The sequence below is a fragment of the Podarcis melisellensis genome (assembly GCF_964234715.1).
Source record: "Podarcis melisellensis genome assembly, chromosome: W".
Classification (NCBI taxonomy): domain Eukaryota; kingdom Metazoa; phylum Chordata; class Lepidosauria; order Squamata; family Lacertidae; genus Podarcis; species Podarcis melisellensis.
The window spans coordinates 3,702,909-3,718,106 of NC_138535.1; the positions used below are offsets into that span (position 1 = coordinate 3,702,909).

The following is a 15,198-nucleotide window of genomic DNA, read 5'->3' on the forward strand; positions in this document are numbered from 1 at the left end:
CGCCAGCTCCTGAATACTCTTTTCACCACTGAGGAAAGGAGAGACATAATTGAAAAGGCACAGATATATTTGCGTGAGCAGGCCAGAGTGGGAAATATTTATAATATTGACCATCATCTCCAGGACAACTTTCCCTTGGAAGATCCTAATTGGGATCCAAACAATGCAATTCACCTGGCCAGGCTTACTACCTACCGCCAGACGCTTGTGCAAGGCATCTGCAGGGCATGCCAGAAGCCCACTAATATGTCTAAAGCAGGGGTGTCAAACTCAAATTCATCGGGGGCCGCATCAACAGTTTGGTCACCCTCAAAGGGCCGGTTGTATCTGTAGGACTATGTGTCCACTCTTTATTTGTATGGTGCATGTATGGGGACATATTTATACTACTGCTGGCATTATATCACTCCGTTTCTCCTCTCTTCTACAATGGGAATAACCATGGCCTACCTCCTAGGATTGTTGTGAGATCACATTAAGTGTGTGCAGTCGGGTACTGCTGCTGCAAGGCTGAAAACAAGAAACCAGCTCCCTAAAATACAAGCTGGCAATAGCCCATTATGTGGGTCAGAGGCGGCTCTGGTGCAAGTTCAGCTTTTCTGCGGAGCTCAGAGAGGCATTTGCCACCCTAACCCACCACGCTCCGTTGGCCCCAGTGTCTGTTGCGTGTGCCCCCGGGGGGGGGGGGATGATTGCCACGAGGCTTCCGGCAGGTGCTTCACCCAGGAGGGAGAGGGCCCAGCCTGCCTCCATCTCTTACGGCCCTGCACCCCAGGGACCAGGCCGGGCTGTGCCAAGCCTGCAAAGGAAAAGCACAGGCTGCTTTAATATCCCCATGTGCTTGCTGACAACCTCCCACTCCACAGCACCAACAACCGGCCCTTAAGGTGGCACGGGCCAGCAGCAGCAGCAGGTGACACAACTTCGGCTGCCATCTCTCCAGCAGAGCAAGGCGCCGACGCCGACGCTGCTCGGCTTCCTCCGGCCAAGCTTCCCCTGGTGCGCGGGTTTTGCTTTCGTGCTCTCTTTATTTATTTTTTACAGTAGCGACCTTGCTCAGCCAGCACCCGTTGCACGTGGGTTGCTTGGAGGGGGGCGCGCACAGAGCGACCCGAGCGGCTTTCCGAGCCAACCCTCCTCAAGCCCACCTTAACAAGGGCCTAGGCTTGCTAACTTTGCAGCTAGACCTCGGTGTTTGTACGCACTGCAGAAAATGTGCAGGACTTTAAAGGTGCAGGGACCGTCCCGCATCCAGCCTGCCTTTCTGGGAGGAGAGGAGGAGGAGGCGGGGGCGGGCGAGTCACCCGTGCAAGAGGGAAGAGCGAGCGATGGCCCGGGATCAGGCCTCTCCGATCAGGGCCAAAGGTGAACCAAGGGAGGAAGAGAGAGAAGGATCCCTAGCTTTGTGTGCAGCGGCGGCTCTTACACGCGCGGACCCCGCGATGGCACAGCCGGTGTTGTGTGCTTTGCTCCGTCCAAGCGGGCAAAGCGAGGGCGGAGAGCCGGAAAGCAGTCCGCATTTCACAGAAGCAAGCGCCGCAATAGGTACTGCGAGCCAGACAGGCCTTGACAGCGGAGGGCGGGCTCAATTCGGGGCTTGGCGAGGAGGAGAGGGAGAAACCCGAAAGGGCACCGCGCGGCTGGGTTGGGTTGCAAATCAAGCGTGTGAAAGGGTTGCCTTTTGCAGAGCCGGACAGGCGCGGAAGGAGCGTTCCTGCCTTTGTCATTGATAAAAGGGCTTGCGGGGGAAGCGGGGGCGGCCCTTACGGACACCAGGAATTGCTGGCTACACGGGCCACATGACGAGGTCTGGCGGGCCGGATTTGGCCCGCGGGCCTTGTGCTTGACACCCGTGGTCTAAAGTCTCAGGAGGGTAGACGTGTTACCCATAACACTGTTTCGTGTTAGGTGTGCACCCACAAAAAGACTTAAGTTGTCACCTTTTGAGCTCCTGTATGGGAGGCCGCCCTCCTTTGTTCAGGATATTCCAACTGACCTCAAACAAATAGGAGACCATGTGACACAGGGACAAGTGCAATCTCTCCCGTGTTTTTGTCTCTCTCCCGTGTTTGTTTGTTTTTTATCTTAACAGGTGGGCCCTCAAGCACACGCCGTGCAGCATTGCCAAGCCGATTCATCAGCTCCAGGCTGGCATAGCATATGGGTGAAAGAGTGGAAACGTGATCCACTTGCACCTAAGTGGCGTGGACCTTACACCGTCCTGCTCTCTATTCTAACAGCGGTGAAGGTAGCTGAGGTGACCCCCTGGATTCATCACTCTCGTTTGAAGAAGTCCGAAGGCAGTTGGACGTGCAAAGGTGACCCCTCTAATCCTTTAAAACTAACTCTCTCCAAAAACCCCTGTATCTAGCCCTACCGGGAACGGGTTAGGTCACGGGCAACATTAGACGACCGGCCTGCTGCAGCCACAACCTGGAAGCTGGCTGACCTGCGCACGCCTGAAGCTTGAGGAGCGTCTAAACCAGCAATTGTGAACGGGAAGATTCTCTTATACAATTGATTGACTGCCCCCTTGTGGAACAATTATCAGAGATATTACACATTGGGGATCCTTGGGATATATGTTTTGGTCTTGGTGGTTCCCCATTTCTGTCACTGGGGGAATTATATTGGGACTAATATTTATTTGCTATCACAATAAGGTAATCTTTTGTGGAAGGAATGCATATGCTAGACATCAACATGATTTTATTATTAATCCTGATCCCTTGGGAAAGGGAAGGGTCCTTGAATCTGACCAAATTTGCTAAATATGGATTCAGCCATGACCACAATATGTGGGTAGGTTTAGCTGAAATGGTAGCCAATGTTGCAAATAGGACTAATTGCCTTGTTTGCTCTCTTGGGCCAGATGATTCAGAGGGAGGTATGCCCTTATTACCGATACCATTAGATGCCATTGGTATGGTAAGCGAAATGCCACACCAAACAGAAGTACAGAATTTCCCCGGATGGAACTCAACTAAACCATTACGAGTTATACCTGTACAAGGGGAATTCTGTGTACATAAATCATCAGATGCAGCTGATTCTACCATGATAGGCTCTTCTCATTGTCACTATACTTGGGATTATATTAAGAATAGTCATACCTGGGCACACGGTACTACGTATCGAACTCGGAATACCTTGCCCTGTGCACCTCCTTTTATTCATGCATGGAAAGTGGTATGGAACATAACTGTGACAGAAAAAGGCAATCTAACATACTGCACTGTGAACTCTCTACCTCTTTTGATATTTTCGCCTTCTGTACTCCACGTACCAAAAACCTCAGACCCGATGGTTGTGGTGGATATGTGGAGAATGGGCATACAAGAAACTCCCTTCCAAATGGAGTGGGACTTGTTTCCTGGGATGGGTATTACCACCAATGTGGATTATGCCCACTAGTTCAGCTAAGCGAACACGAAGGAATGCTGATATTTCTCGTATAGCAGGAGGAAGTACCCAAAGTTGGAGCGGTACTGATGATTGGCCGCCAGAGCGCATTATAGCCTATTATGATCCTGCCTCCTGGAATCCTGGTGAGCTCATACAAGGGGCACGGGATCCTATTTATAATCTAAACAGAATAATTCGATTGCAAGCAGTAGTGGAACTTGTAACCAATGCAACGGCCCAGAGTTTGAGGCTTATTGCACAACAGTTGGATGAAAGTAGAGCCGCCATTTTGCAGCTGAAAATGGGAATGGATTATGTACTTGCCAGGCAGGGAGGCCTATGTGGAGTCTTGAACTTGACAGGGAATGCCTGTTGCTTTAACATTTCTGATAATGGTGAGGCAATCCGTGTGTTGGCCACAAAGATGGAGAATATAGCACATGTCCCAGTACAAACATGGGAAGGATGGGATATGGGATGGCTCACCAATTGGTTACCTAATGTTGCGGGACTCAAAGGGATATTATTGTCTTGCTTGTTTTTCTTGACGGTAGTAATAATGGTTTTATGTATGGTGCCATGTATCATCTCACGTTTTAGAAGTACAATTAGCAAGATGGTTTCAAATGAAACTCTACCTCATATCATGGCCCTATACAGAGCTTTACCTCAGGAATATGATGAAGATCAAGCTATCAAGGACGCTTGGTAAGCAAGGTCCTTGAGCTTGAAAGGGGGGAATGTGGCATCTGAATATAGACTGCATTTTTAATCAAGACTTATATTGGCTTATATCTTGATCAGGTTCTTAAATTAAATGGGCTTAGATTTTCAAATGTTTCATGCCAGGCAGAAAACCTTGGCTATCCTCCTAGATAAGTGGCCCCCCTGATTTATAGCAGGAAAAACAATTCTCAAAGTCATAAAAAGGGGGAATTACATACACTGCCCTTGCAGGCTGAGAAAACACAATTAGGAATGGGCAAATAGTAAAATGATACCATGGGCCTCTCTTAAACTTGAGCCACAGGGTAAAAGGCCAAGAGCAAATGGTTTTGAAAACAACTGGCTGGAGAAGGGGGGGAGTGTAAACAGGGGAAGAGACTTTTTTCTTCACTTTTTATTTTGAGGCTGTAAACTGTTCCTTCCTTTTACTTTGAGGAGATTTATCCTTCTAAAAAGCTATATATGTTATGTATGAAATATGCTGGCTTAAATGTAATTATGCAAAGGATCTAGAAAGAAAGAAATGCTAAATTCTTATTTCATAGAGTCATATTGCTGTGAGACCAGAGGGGCAAATGAGCCTAGCCCCCCTTGCCAGACAGGAGACGCCATCGAACACTTCTGATATATAGTTGTCAGGCATTTGTTTAAAAGACCCTCAAATGAAGGAGATCTTTCAATGATGATTAACTCAAGATCCTTGAAGATAAAAATGTAAGATTAACCATTTGTTTTAGAAGGCAATAGGGCAAGGAGGGCAAGAGGTGAGCTGGTAATTAAGATTCCATGTAAGATATATTATTACTTATTTGTCATTTATATATAGCTCTTTGTGTTCCATATAAGGACAGGAGGATATGGGTGTATCTTTTTGTGATTAGTTATAGCAATCAGCCAATAGGAAATCCAACCAGGCTGATTGAACAGAGGCAGCCCAAGGAGGAGCAAAGGGGGCTGGATTAAGGGAATATAAGTGCTGGCCATAATGGCAGGAGGCAGGCCAGAGCTTGGTAACCATATACCACTGTGCCTCTCATTTATTTGTCTGACAAATAAATTATTATTTTAATTTCTCTGTTGCTGCGTTGAATATTTCATTCCAGCTAAGCGTTAACCACAAGCAGGGTGCTACAGTTTGACCCAGTTCAAAAAGCATGAGGAAACCATGTTTTTGGGCCATGGTTTAGCCAGGAAGCTGTAGATCCTTGTTTTTTGTGGTGCAGGATGTGCTCCTGGCTACGATGTGTGATCTGGCAGTGAGTTATGCGGGGCCCAATGCAAAAAACATGAGGATGTATGAGGATCCATGCTTCGAAACCATGTTTTTTGGGCCGTGGTTTGGCCAGGAACCTGTAGATCCTTGTTTTTTCTGGTGCAGGCTGTGCCCCTGGCTATGATGTGTGATTTGATGGTGAGTTTGGGGGGCCCAATGCAAAAAATCTGAGGCTCAATGCGGATCCATGACAATACGTTCTTCAAAACCACATTTTTTGATGTGTGATTTCACGGTGAGTTTGGGGTGGCCAATGCAAAAAGCAAGATCATCCATGAGGCTACGTGCTTCAAGAACAGGTTTTTGAGCCATGGTATGATCAGGAAGCGGTGGATACTAGATTTTTGTGGTGCAGGCTGTGCCCCTGACTACAATGTGTGATTTGACCGTGGGTTTGGGGTGGGCAATGCAAAAAACAAGATGATCCATGGGGGTCCGTGCTTCGAAACCACGTTTTTGGGCCATAGAGTAGCCAGGAAGCCATGAATCCGAGTTTTCTGTGGTGCAGGCTATGCCCCTGGCTATGATGTGTGATTTGATGGTGAGGTAGGGGTGTCCCAATGAAAAAAGCGTGAGGATCCATGAGGATCCGTTCTTCGAATCCACGTTTTTGCGCCTAAAACGGCAAGGAAGCCATGGATCTGAGTTTTTTTGTGGTGCAGGCTGTGCCCCTGGCTATGACGTGTGATTTTTACGGTGAGTTATGGGTGGCCCAGTGCAAAAAGCGTGAGGATCCATGAGGATCTATGCTTCGAAACCACGTTTTTGGGCTATGGAGTGGTGAGGAAGTTGTGGATCTGAGTTTTTTCTGGTGCAGGATGTGCCCCCGGCTATGACATGTGATTTGACGGTGGGTTTGTGGTGGCCCAATGTTAGAAGTGTGAGGATCCGTGCTTCAGAACCACGTTTTTGGGCCACGGTATGGCCAGGAAGCCGTGGATCTGTGATTTTTGTGGTGCATGTTGTGCCCATGGTCATGATGTTTGATCTGATGGTGACTTCGAGCTGATCTAGTGCAAAAACCATGAGGATCCATGTTTTTAACCATGTTTTTGCGCCATTGCGGCACCATGAAACAGTGGATGCGTGATTTGTTTGGTTCTGCCTACAGACTAAGATGTGGTCTACAGTATCATGGTGTTTTTATTTTGTTTCAATATAAAAATCATATGACTTCATGAGGATCCATGCTGTGGATCCATGTTTTTGTGGTGCTGCAGCGCGGCAAAGTGTTGGATCCACGTTGTTTATAGTCCAGTCTGTAGGGTGCCTTCCAGGTGTGATTTAACACTGGATTTGTTGGAGTTATTTTTTAAAAAGTGGAGGATCCATGAGGATCCGTGTAGATCCGCCTTTAACCCAGTCCCCCTACAGAGTAAGACATGGCCTACAGCAGTGCTTCCCAACCTTGGGTCTCCAGCTGTTTTTGGACTACAACTCCCATCATACTTAGCGAGCAAGACCAGTGGTTAGGGATGATGGGAACTGTAGTCCAAAAACAGCTAGAGACCAAAGGTTGGGAAACACTGACCTACAGTATCATTGTGGTTTTATTTAATTTGAATGAAAAAATCATATGAATTCATGAGGATCCGTTTAAAATCAGCTGGATCCGCCTTTTTCCCTTTTCCTGTGAGGACTCTGCCGCCCAATCACCGCCTTGCTCAAGTCCCGTATTCCCGCCTCGCTTTACTTCTGCTCAGTCTAATCATATCGCGCAGCCGCAGTGTGTGAGCAAGGCATTTCCTAGATAACTCGGAAGTCTCGTCTCTAGAATGAGAAGAATTATAGATTTCTAAGTCTATGCAGAGTCCGTAAGGAGACCGAGAAGCGGGAAGCAGAGCCGGAAGTGGCTCCGAGGTTCTTCCTAATACTGGTCTAAAATTTACTCTTTCCGGTCAGAGGCGGGACAGAAGGAGAGCGGGGCCACCTCCTAGGATGAGTATTTTCTGTTGCGGAGTGGGATGGGCCACTCCGACCGGAAATGCCTGGAGGGAGCGAGGCAAAGCCCCAGAACAGGAGAACGGGCTGGCGGTGTGAGGGTTGGGAAGGAGTGAGAGAGCGCAGCTGACTGCCTCGGAGACTCCTGCCCGGAGAAGCAGGTAAGGGGCGGTGGTGAAGGGGGAGTACAAAAAAATCATCATCATAACAACAACAGTTAATTATCATGAATTATTGTTGTGGGGTGCTGGTACTTCTATTCTCCTTCTCTCTCAGCTACTCCTCACAACTTTTTTTTGTATTCCTCTCCCGTCATTTCTATCACATCCTAGAAGGTGCCTTTGCTTCTCCTCCTCTCCCCCATGCCAGGAGAGGGGTGCTCTCGTTATATATGGCTGTTTCTCTCCTGACTAGAGATGGGAAGGCCTGGGGGGAAACCGGGGAAAATGGGGAAAACCCCCAGGTATTTTCTGTTTTTTTCCAACGCCGCCTTTTCCCGGAAAAATTGAAAAAAAAAGTTTGATATAGGTTGAATATTCCACACACTCCCCCCCCCCCAATTTTTCCTGAAAAAAAATGGCTTGGGGGGGGGAAACTGAAAAAAACTGCTCCCTCCCCCCAATTTTTCCACCCCCAGGCCTTCCAGCACCCACACTTTGGTGCCCCTGCCAACTTCCCACGGTTAGACCCATCATGTGATGTAAACATCGAACTGCTTATTCGCAGCTGCGTAGTACTCATATCCCAACAGGCTACGCCCATGCCCTCAACGGACATATTTTCTCACCTCATTTGTTCTCCATGCAACTCAGGTTTCCCCTCGCAGCAGGCACACAGGAGCCCCCCTTTCCGCATTTTCTTCCCATATGCTGTACTTTATGCTGTACTTTTGTACTGTTTAATTGTTGTTAGCCGCCCTGAGCCCGCCTTCGGCTGGGGAGGGCGGGATATAAATAAAATTTATTATTATTATATGATTGTTTTCCCCGCTAAACAGCACAGAAGAGTCTCCCCGCCATTTTTTTAATCTCTCTTGCGCACGCACATACACACAAAAAGAACAACATCCCATGCATTTGCTGCTTCCCTTCTAATACACACCTGGGGAGAACCCCCAAATATGTGACTTTCCTTCTTGATCTGCACACACACAGGAGAGGGTTCTTGTGTGTTTGACCTCCTATGACACATACTTCAATCCACCAGAGAACTGCCCATTTATATTTCCCCACCCCCACCCCCATCCCCACTGCAACCACCTAGGCTGAAATAATTTCCTGGTAGAGCATATACAGTATTTCACATGCAGAAGGTCCCAGTTTAAATCCCCAGCATCTCCAGATGGCCCTGGAAATGTCCTCTGTGTGAAACTCTGGATGGTTGCTGCTAGTCTGTGTAAACAGTGGTCTGAATTGGTTTAAAAGAGAGCCTGATGGGACAGGCTATGACCCTGTCACTTGCTGGGGATTGGAGTGGGGAGCGTTTTAGATAGTATCCTAAATACAGAGCTATATTGTATCGTTGCACAATTGGGGTATTTTATACTGTAACTTAAGCATGCAGGGGTGTCTACTTGAATAAAACATTGGGGGGGCAGGTTAGCCCCACCACCAATCTTAGCAACGGTAGTACCTAGTGCTGGTGAAGGTTTATTCCCTCCTCACCCCACTTTTTATCCACCAAACAGCTCTGTGAGATTGACTGGTCTCAGAAACAGTGACTGATCCAGGGTTACTCTGAATTTTTAAAGTTAAAAAGGGACTTGAATCCATTTCTCCCCATCTGGTTGCCTCCACCCCCCCCCCCAACAAAAAAATATCAACAAGGGTTGGCTGGCTGCAAAATTATGCATTTGCCTGCTTGGGCATATTTTTAGAAGCCACCTTATTTCTGTGACAGTAAATTGTTTCAAATTGCTTTTGAATAATTGTGTTTTAACTGTTGTAACAGTCCATGGACCTTGGATGAATGAATAACAATAATAGTCATTCCATTGGGGTCTCTATGCGGGTTGTCTCATTTGACAAAATGATTGGCTTTTGTAAGATCCTTCAATTGGAACATCTTTATTTAATTGCTCTGACTCTTTTAATAATATTGGAAGGTCGAACTCTTGAAGAGTCTCCTGAGAAGAAACATCAGGTAGATGCAAGTTTTTCTTTTGGCCATGTAGCTGTTCTTGCCGAGCAGGAAATATTTGCACAGCAGTTTCTTGCTCACCATTCTCTAGAAGTTCTTGTGCCAGATATTTAAGGTTTGCAGATTCCTGATGCTCGCTGCTGTGGTGTGATTTGTATAACGTGTGCAGGTCTACTTCATAGTCCACACAGCCTGTATGCATATGTGGTGTAAGTTCTTTCATGCCACCATTATGGTCTGTCTGATGTTCATCCAGGACTGTATTCAGAGTCTCTCTTAATAAATTCTCTCTATCAGAGCCAAGTTGAATTAGTGGATCAAGTCTTCCTGATGGTTCATCCACTGATGAACATGTGTGAGGATTCCAAGGCCAGCATAGAGGCAAAGGAACAGCATGATGCTACGTTATGAGCCTTTGTGCCTGTCAGTGGGAAGTTTTCCCTAAGTCCCATAGCTTCCACACTATCTGCAGCATCTTTGTTTTGTTGGTCCATCTTCTGTTCTAAGGACCGTTTATTCTGGATCTATTTTGAAGTCTGGGGAGAGTCTTGTAAGTCTACTTACTGACTCCCTCAACTGAGTCATAGTCTCCTTTTTCTGTGAGGTATGTAAATCTGGTCTTGTTGCTATGGAGACGGAGCCTCTGTTCTCTGGCTTTGCTGTTCTTGGCTGAGCTCTTTATCTCACCAAGGTCATTGCTTAAACTCGAGCAGCTCTGGAGGGGAGGTGTGGGGGTGGGCTGAAAAAACCAGCTGCTCTGCTGTTTTTTCTACAGCAGACCAGCAGACAATTTGCTTTGCAGCTCTTGCAAACAGTAGCACAATGGAATCAGATTTCTTCTTCCTGCGTATCTAAAGGCTTCTTGCAGAGTGCCTTAAGTTCAACAACCTGGTAACAGGTTTTCAGCTTTTGTGCTTGCTCTTAGGGATGTTGCCCTTGCTGGAGATTTTAGTCGCAACATTGCAACAGGAAATCTAAACTTGGTTGCAAGGTGGCGCTATTGAATTGCAAAACGCACGTGTTCGTTTTGAACCCTGGGCCGAATGTACCTCGACCCCAAGGAGTTGGCTCCAATGAGTGATACCCAAGTGAATGTGATATGGACATCAGTGCTTCTGGAGATGTAAGCCTTTGTAGTTTTCAGTGGTGCCCTCAGGGAAGTGGTTCAGTGTAGCTAATACTCTGCCCTCCAACATTCCACATCCTCACCCGTTCTCCAGCAGCCGCTATGAGCTACCCAAGGGAGGGGGTTGGTGGCGGCGGCAATGGCCATGGAGAGTCCACAGGATGCTCCCTCACCGCCGCAGCTCAGGACAAGTGCCGGCTCCTCCCTGAGTTTGGTGGCGGCAGCACTGACATGGGGAAACAGGGACATTCCCAGATCAAATCAGAAGCCAGGATGGCTTTCGTAATTCTGGGACTCTCCCTGGAAAATAGGGATACTTGAAGGGTGTGCAAGGGTATGCAATACTGAGAAAGTTGGGCCAATGGTCCTCAGCAGCACAAAGCAACTTCCTATGTCCTCTCTGTCACTTATACTTCCAAACAGACAAGTATATGAAATTGAGCCCCAGTCCTGACTTGGTTTCTAGGTTGCTCCCCGCTGTCTCTGAGTATCTTCCTCTGCTACTGCATTCCCACCAGCCTCTGTCTGGGCTCTGACCCTCCTAACTACCCCCATAGCAGCAGAGCCTGTCTCTCCCCCTCCCCTTCACCACCCTCTCAAGTCCCCTACGTGGGAAGCAGAATGCCTTCCAAATGTTGGTGTGGGACTCTGGGAGAAAAAGGGGGGCACTGCCTCCATACAAGGCAAGTGAGTGTTACTGTGGCACCTATAAAATTCCTGTGAAGCAGTGAGGTGGCTGCTCCTGTGTTCACCATCTGGATGACCCCAGAAAGATTGAAAGAGCAGGTGTGGAGTGGACAGTGGCAGCAGTAGCAGGATACTCTTGGTGATGGGCTCTGGGAAGCCATTCTGGGATGCTCTGCATGTTGTCTCTTCTCTGTACACTGCCCAAAGCAAAGGTGTGTGGCAGATGGGCAAATCCTTTATCACCTTTGTGGAAAGCTTTTGCTGCTTTGCCTGTCTGTGTTCTCTGTACAGTAAATCATAAATAACTTGTCTGCAAAGACAAAAAGATTTCTGGGGCTGGGTCTTCCAATCACTTTGCTACTTTCCCTCCCTTGCCTTCCCTGCAGTTCACAAGTTCAGGCGAGATGGTGCTTGCTTGCCGGTGTAGGGAATCAGTCACTGTTTGTTCCAAACAAGTCTCCCCATTCTGTTAATTGCTCTCACTTACAGAATCTGGTTTTCTTTTCTTTAATGCTGCTCTCCCTTTATCTGTCCCCATATGATGTTTGCACTCTGTGGTGCCCATGCTGCCCAATGTGAAATTCATAGTTACACACAGCAAAGCAAGCTTTTCTTGAATGAAAAGTTTACTTTCTGTGAGGAATGTAGGAGGCACTCTGTATACACTAGTGGCCAAAATTGTGGAAACCTTTTGGAAAAAGTGTATTTCCGAGGTTTGATGGCTCATAACACCACTATTTTTTGAGTAATACCATAAAATTATATATCAATGGAAAGATAATTTAATGAAGAATGTAATGCAATAAATGTTATGAAGGATTATTTATTACAACAGCAGTCATCAAGAAGAAACATGAAACACATACAAAGAATGAGATATACAAAAATTCTCACCATGTCAGTTAATACTTAGTTGGGTAACCTTTAGCTTTAATTACGGTCTTACAACGCCTTCCCATGGAGTGAACCAAGTTTCTTTAGTTCTGCAGCTGTAATAATGTGAAACCCAGATTGAATTATTGCCTCTATTAATTGGGTTTTATTGCTGAGTTGCTTCTGACTAACAAGGTTCTTTAGTCGGCTCCATAGATTTTGGATTGGGTTAAGGCATGGGTAGGCAAACTAAGGCCCGGGGGCCAGATCCGGCCCAATCACCTTCTAAATCTGGCCCGTGGGTGGTCCGGGAATCAGCATGTTTTTACATGAGTCGAATGTGTCCTTTTATTTAAAGCGCATCTCTGGGTTATTTGTGGGGCATAGGAATGCAGTAATTACTTTTTTTCAAAATATAGTCCGGCCCCCCCACAAGGTCTGAGGGACAGTGGACCGGCCACCTGGTGAAAAAGTTTGCTGAGCGACTTCCGGGTTAGCGCGATCGACTAATGGCGGATTCCCTCTGAGCTCTGGAGGGAATCGGCTCCGCAGGATCGGGTCTTGCCGCTGCGGCGACGCGGGGACCCTTAAAATTCACAGGTGGTGAAGCCTGTGAGCGTGGTGACTCGGCGGGCACCATTTGCGCCCCCCCCCCGAGCTGCGAAGGAGACTTTTTAAAGGCTCCGGAACAGGGATGGGGTGAGCGGCCCGGTGCTGAGAGTAGACTGCTCCTTCTGCGGAGTGAAGCCGCATTGCCATTGTCGGAGAGCGCTGACTTCTTCTTGTGAGCAATTGGACTGTAAAGTAACAACCCGTGAGTAGTACGGAAATTGGATCTTTAAAGAAAATTTTTGAATTAGGCACGATCGGGGAAGGCTTGAACAGGAAGTCCGCCTCCCCGTTTTGTAAAAACTTTAAAGCAAAGGACCTGCTAACTAGGGTCGAGAGAACTCTCTTTTTTTTGGTTAAAATTTTTAATTTCACGGTTTGGCAGTATAAGAAATCTTACTGGAGGATAAAGAACTAATTTTGGGAGCTGAAGTGTCACACCCCCCCCCCCCCGGACCCGGGAGTGCCCCGCGAGAGAGCCTGTTGATGAGATATTGAAGAGTTTGACAGCTGTCAAATTAGCTGTCAAGACGGAAAAAGAGAACTTTGTTTTTGTTATTTCTGCTGGTTATACTTGTTACAATTTGAAAATAAGGAAGAGCTGATACAAACTAACTTGACTTTTGGATTTGAGCTGAAAGGAATATCAAGGAACCAAAATCCCTCTAGAGGGGGTTTTGGGACAGTACAAGAATGGCTGGAGGAGGGAAAATCCAGGCGGAATTGGACAGAGCATTTGTTCTCTTGGGAAAGATACAAGGCCAACTTGATGTTTTGGCTACAAATGCTACAACTCTGGACTTAACAGTAAACAACATCATTGAGTTTGATAAGGACTTGAATCAGGAAGCCTATTCAACTGGGCAAACAGAGAAACTTGAGAGCTTTGAGAATTTGGAGAAGGAGAAAGATGTTGTCTTTGAAGAAAAAGAAGGAGGAGCTGCAATTCTGGAGGTGTTAAAGGAGAGCTTGAGGCCTGACATGATGGCAACAAAGGAAGATAAAAATTTGATGTGGAAAGTCTGGCCTGAATTGGAGATTGAAAAATGGAAAGATCTCTTTATGTGGAGATCTGAAGACCTAAGGATTACAAATTTGATGGTGGAAGTTGGAGCTTTGGGGACATTTGGTTTTGAAAGGAGCAAGAAACAAGATTTGGAGTATCCCATAGGCCCCACTTTTAAGTATGGAGGTCTGGCTGGAAGAAATATGAATCCTGTTGGGCCGGAGCCTCTCTGAGATTTGGTGTTCAATGTTAAGGACTATCAAAAAGACCGGCAGAGAGGAACTGAGAGAGAATTAAGAGCCTCGGATGTGAGATCTCCAGGCTGATAGTAGATTGATTGATAGACACTTGTTGGGGACTGAAACCGGGAAAGGGGGGGGTGGAGTTTGGAAATCCAAAGGGGACATAATTATAATTTGTTCTGTTTTTATTCTGTTTTGTTATTGGTATGAAAATTGGGAAATTCGTGGAAGGGAATATTGGTCGATCTTAGAAAAATGTTTTAAGAATGAGTATTAATGTATAAGTATTGATGTTTAAGTTTGGATAAGGCAAAACTGGTTTTTAAAATGAACTAAATTAAATGAAAATAAGGTTAGCAAAAATAAATTGAGGAAATAGACTAAAGAGAAAAAGTAAAATAATAATATGTTAAAATAAATTATTAAGTTAAGTTAAGGTTGAGAAATAAGTAATAAGGATTTGCTGAGTTAACAATTTAAATTGGAATACAAGAAGGGGAGGTGTGAGGAGGTCTGAGAAATAAGGTAAAAGAAAATAAGCAATTGAAAACTTATGTGTTTTTATTTTTGTATGTTGGTTATTTTTTGTTTTTTTTGTTTTTGTTTTATTATTGAAAATACTAATAAACATTTATTTTAAAAAAAGAAAGAAAAAGTTTGCTGAGCCCTGGGTTAAGGTCTCTAGGCTATGTATTTGGGGGCATTTACATTCCCATTAATGATGCAAATTCTGCTCACACCTTTTGCTGTCACACAACCCCAGATCATAACACTAACTGGGTGTTTCATGGTAGGTGTAATGCAAGTAGGATGTAAATCTCCTCTGATTCTTCTCACATATTTCATGCCATCACTACTAAGCAAAGAGATTTTGGTTTCATCACTCCAAATAGCACTGTCCCATTGTTCCGCTGTCCAGTTAACATGGGTTTTAGCTCAGTTTAATCTTTTCAACCTTTGTTTGAGAGATAACAATGCCTTTTTTAAAAACAATGGTGACAGGGAGCGGCTGTCGAGACCACATAACACCGGTCTTGAAAGACCTACATTGGCTCCCAGTACGTTTCCAAGCACAATTCAAAGTGTTGGTGCTGACCTTGAAAGCCCTAAACGGCCTCGGTCCAGTATACCTGAAGGAGCGTCTCCACCCCCATCGTTCTGCCCGGACACT

At 46.1% G+C, this 15,198-nt stretch overlaps 1 protein-coding gene and 1 long non-coding RNA gene across 3 annotated transcripts in view; both read left to right on the top strand.

The window, feature by feature from the left end:
- Positions 1 to 1,855: 1,855 nt before the first annotated feature.
- Positions 1,856 to 2,579, top strand: LOC309361123. Its single transcript, XR_014164351.1, has 2 exons — positions 1,856 to 1,896; positions 1,927 to 2,579. It is a non-coding gene; the product is annotated as an uncharacterized lncRNA (long non-coding RNA).
- A 4,787-nt stretch (positions 2,580 to 7,366) lies between these two features.
- Positions 7,367 to 15,198, top strand: part of LOC309361309 (putative helicase senataxin) — a 267,706-nt gene continuing 259,874 nt past the window's right edge. For both annotated transcript variants that reach the window (XM_081896197.1, XM_081896196.1), the window contains exon 1: positions 7,367 to 7,506. The gene's annotated coding sequence lies outside the window, so the exon portion shown is untranslated. The remainder of the gene's footprint in view (positions 7,507 to 15,198) is intronic.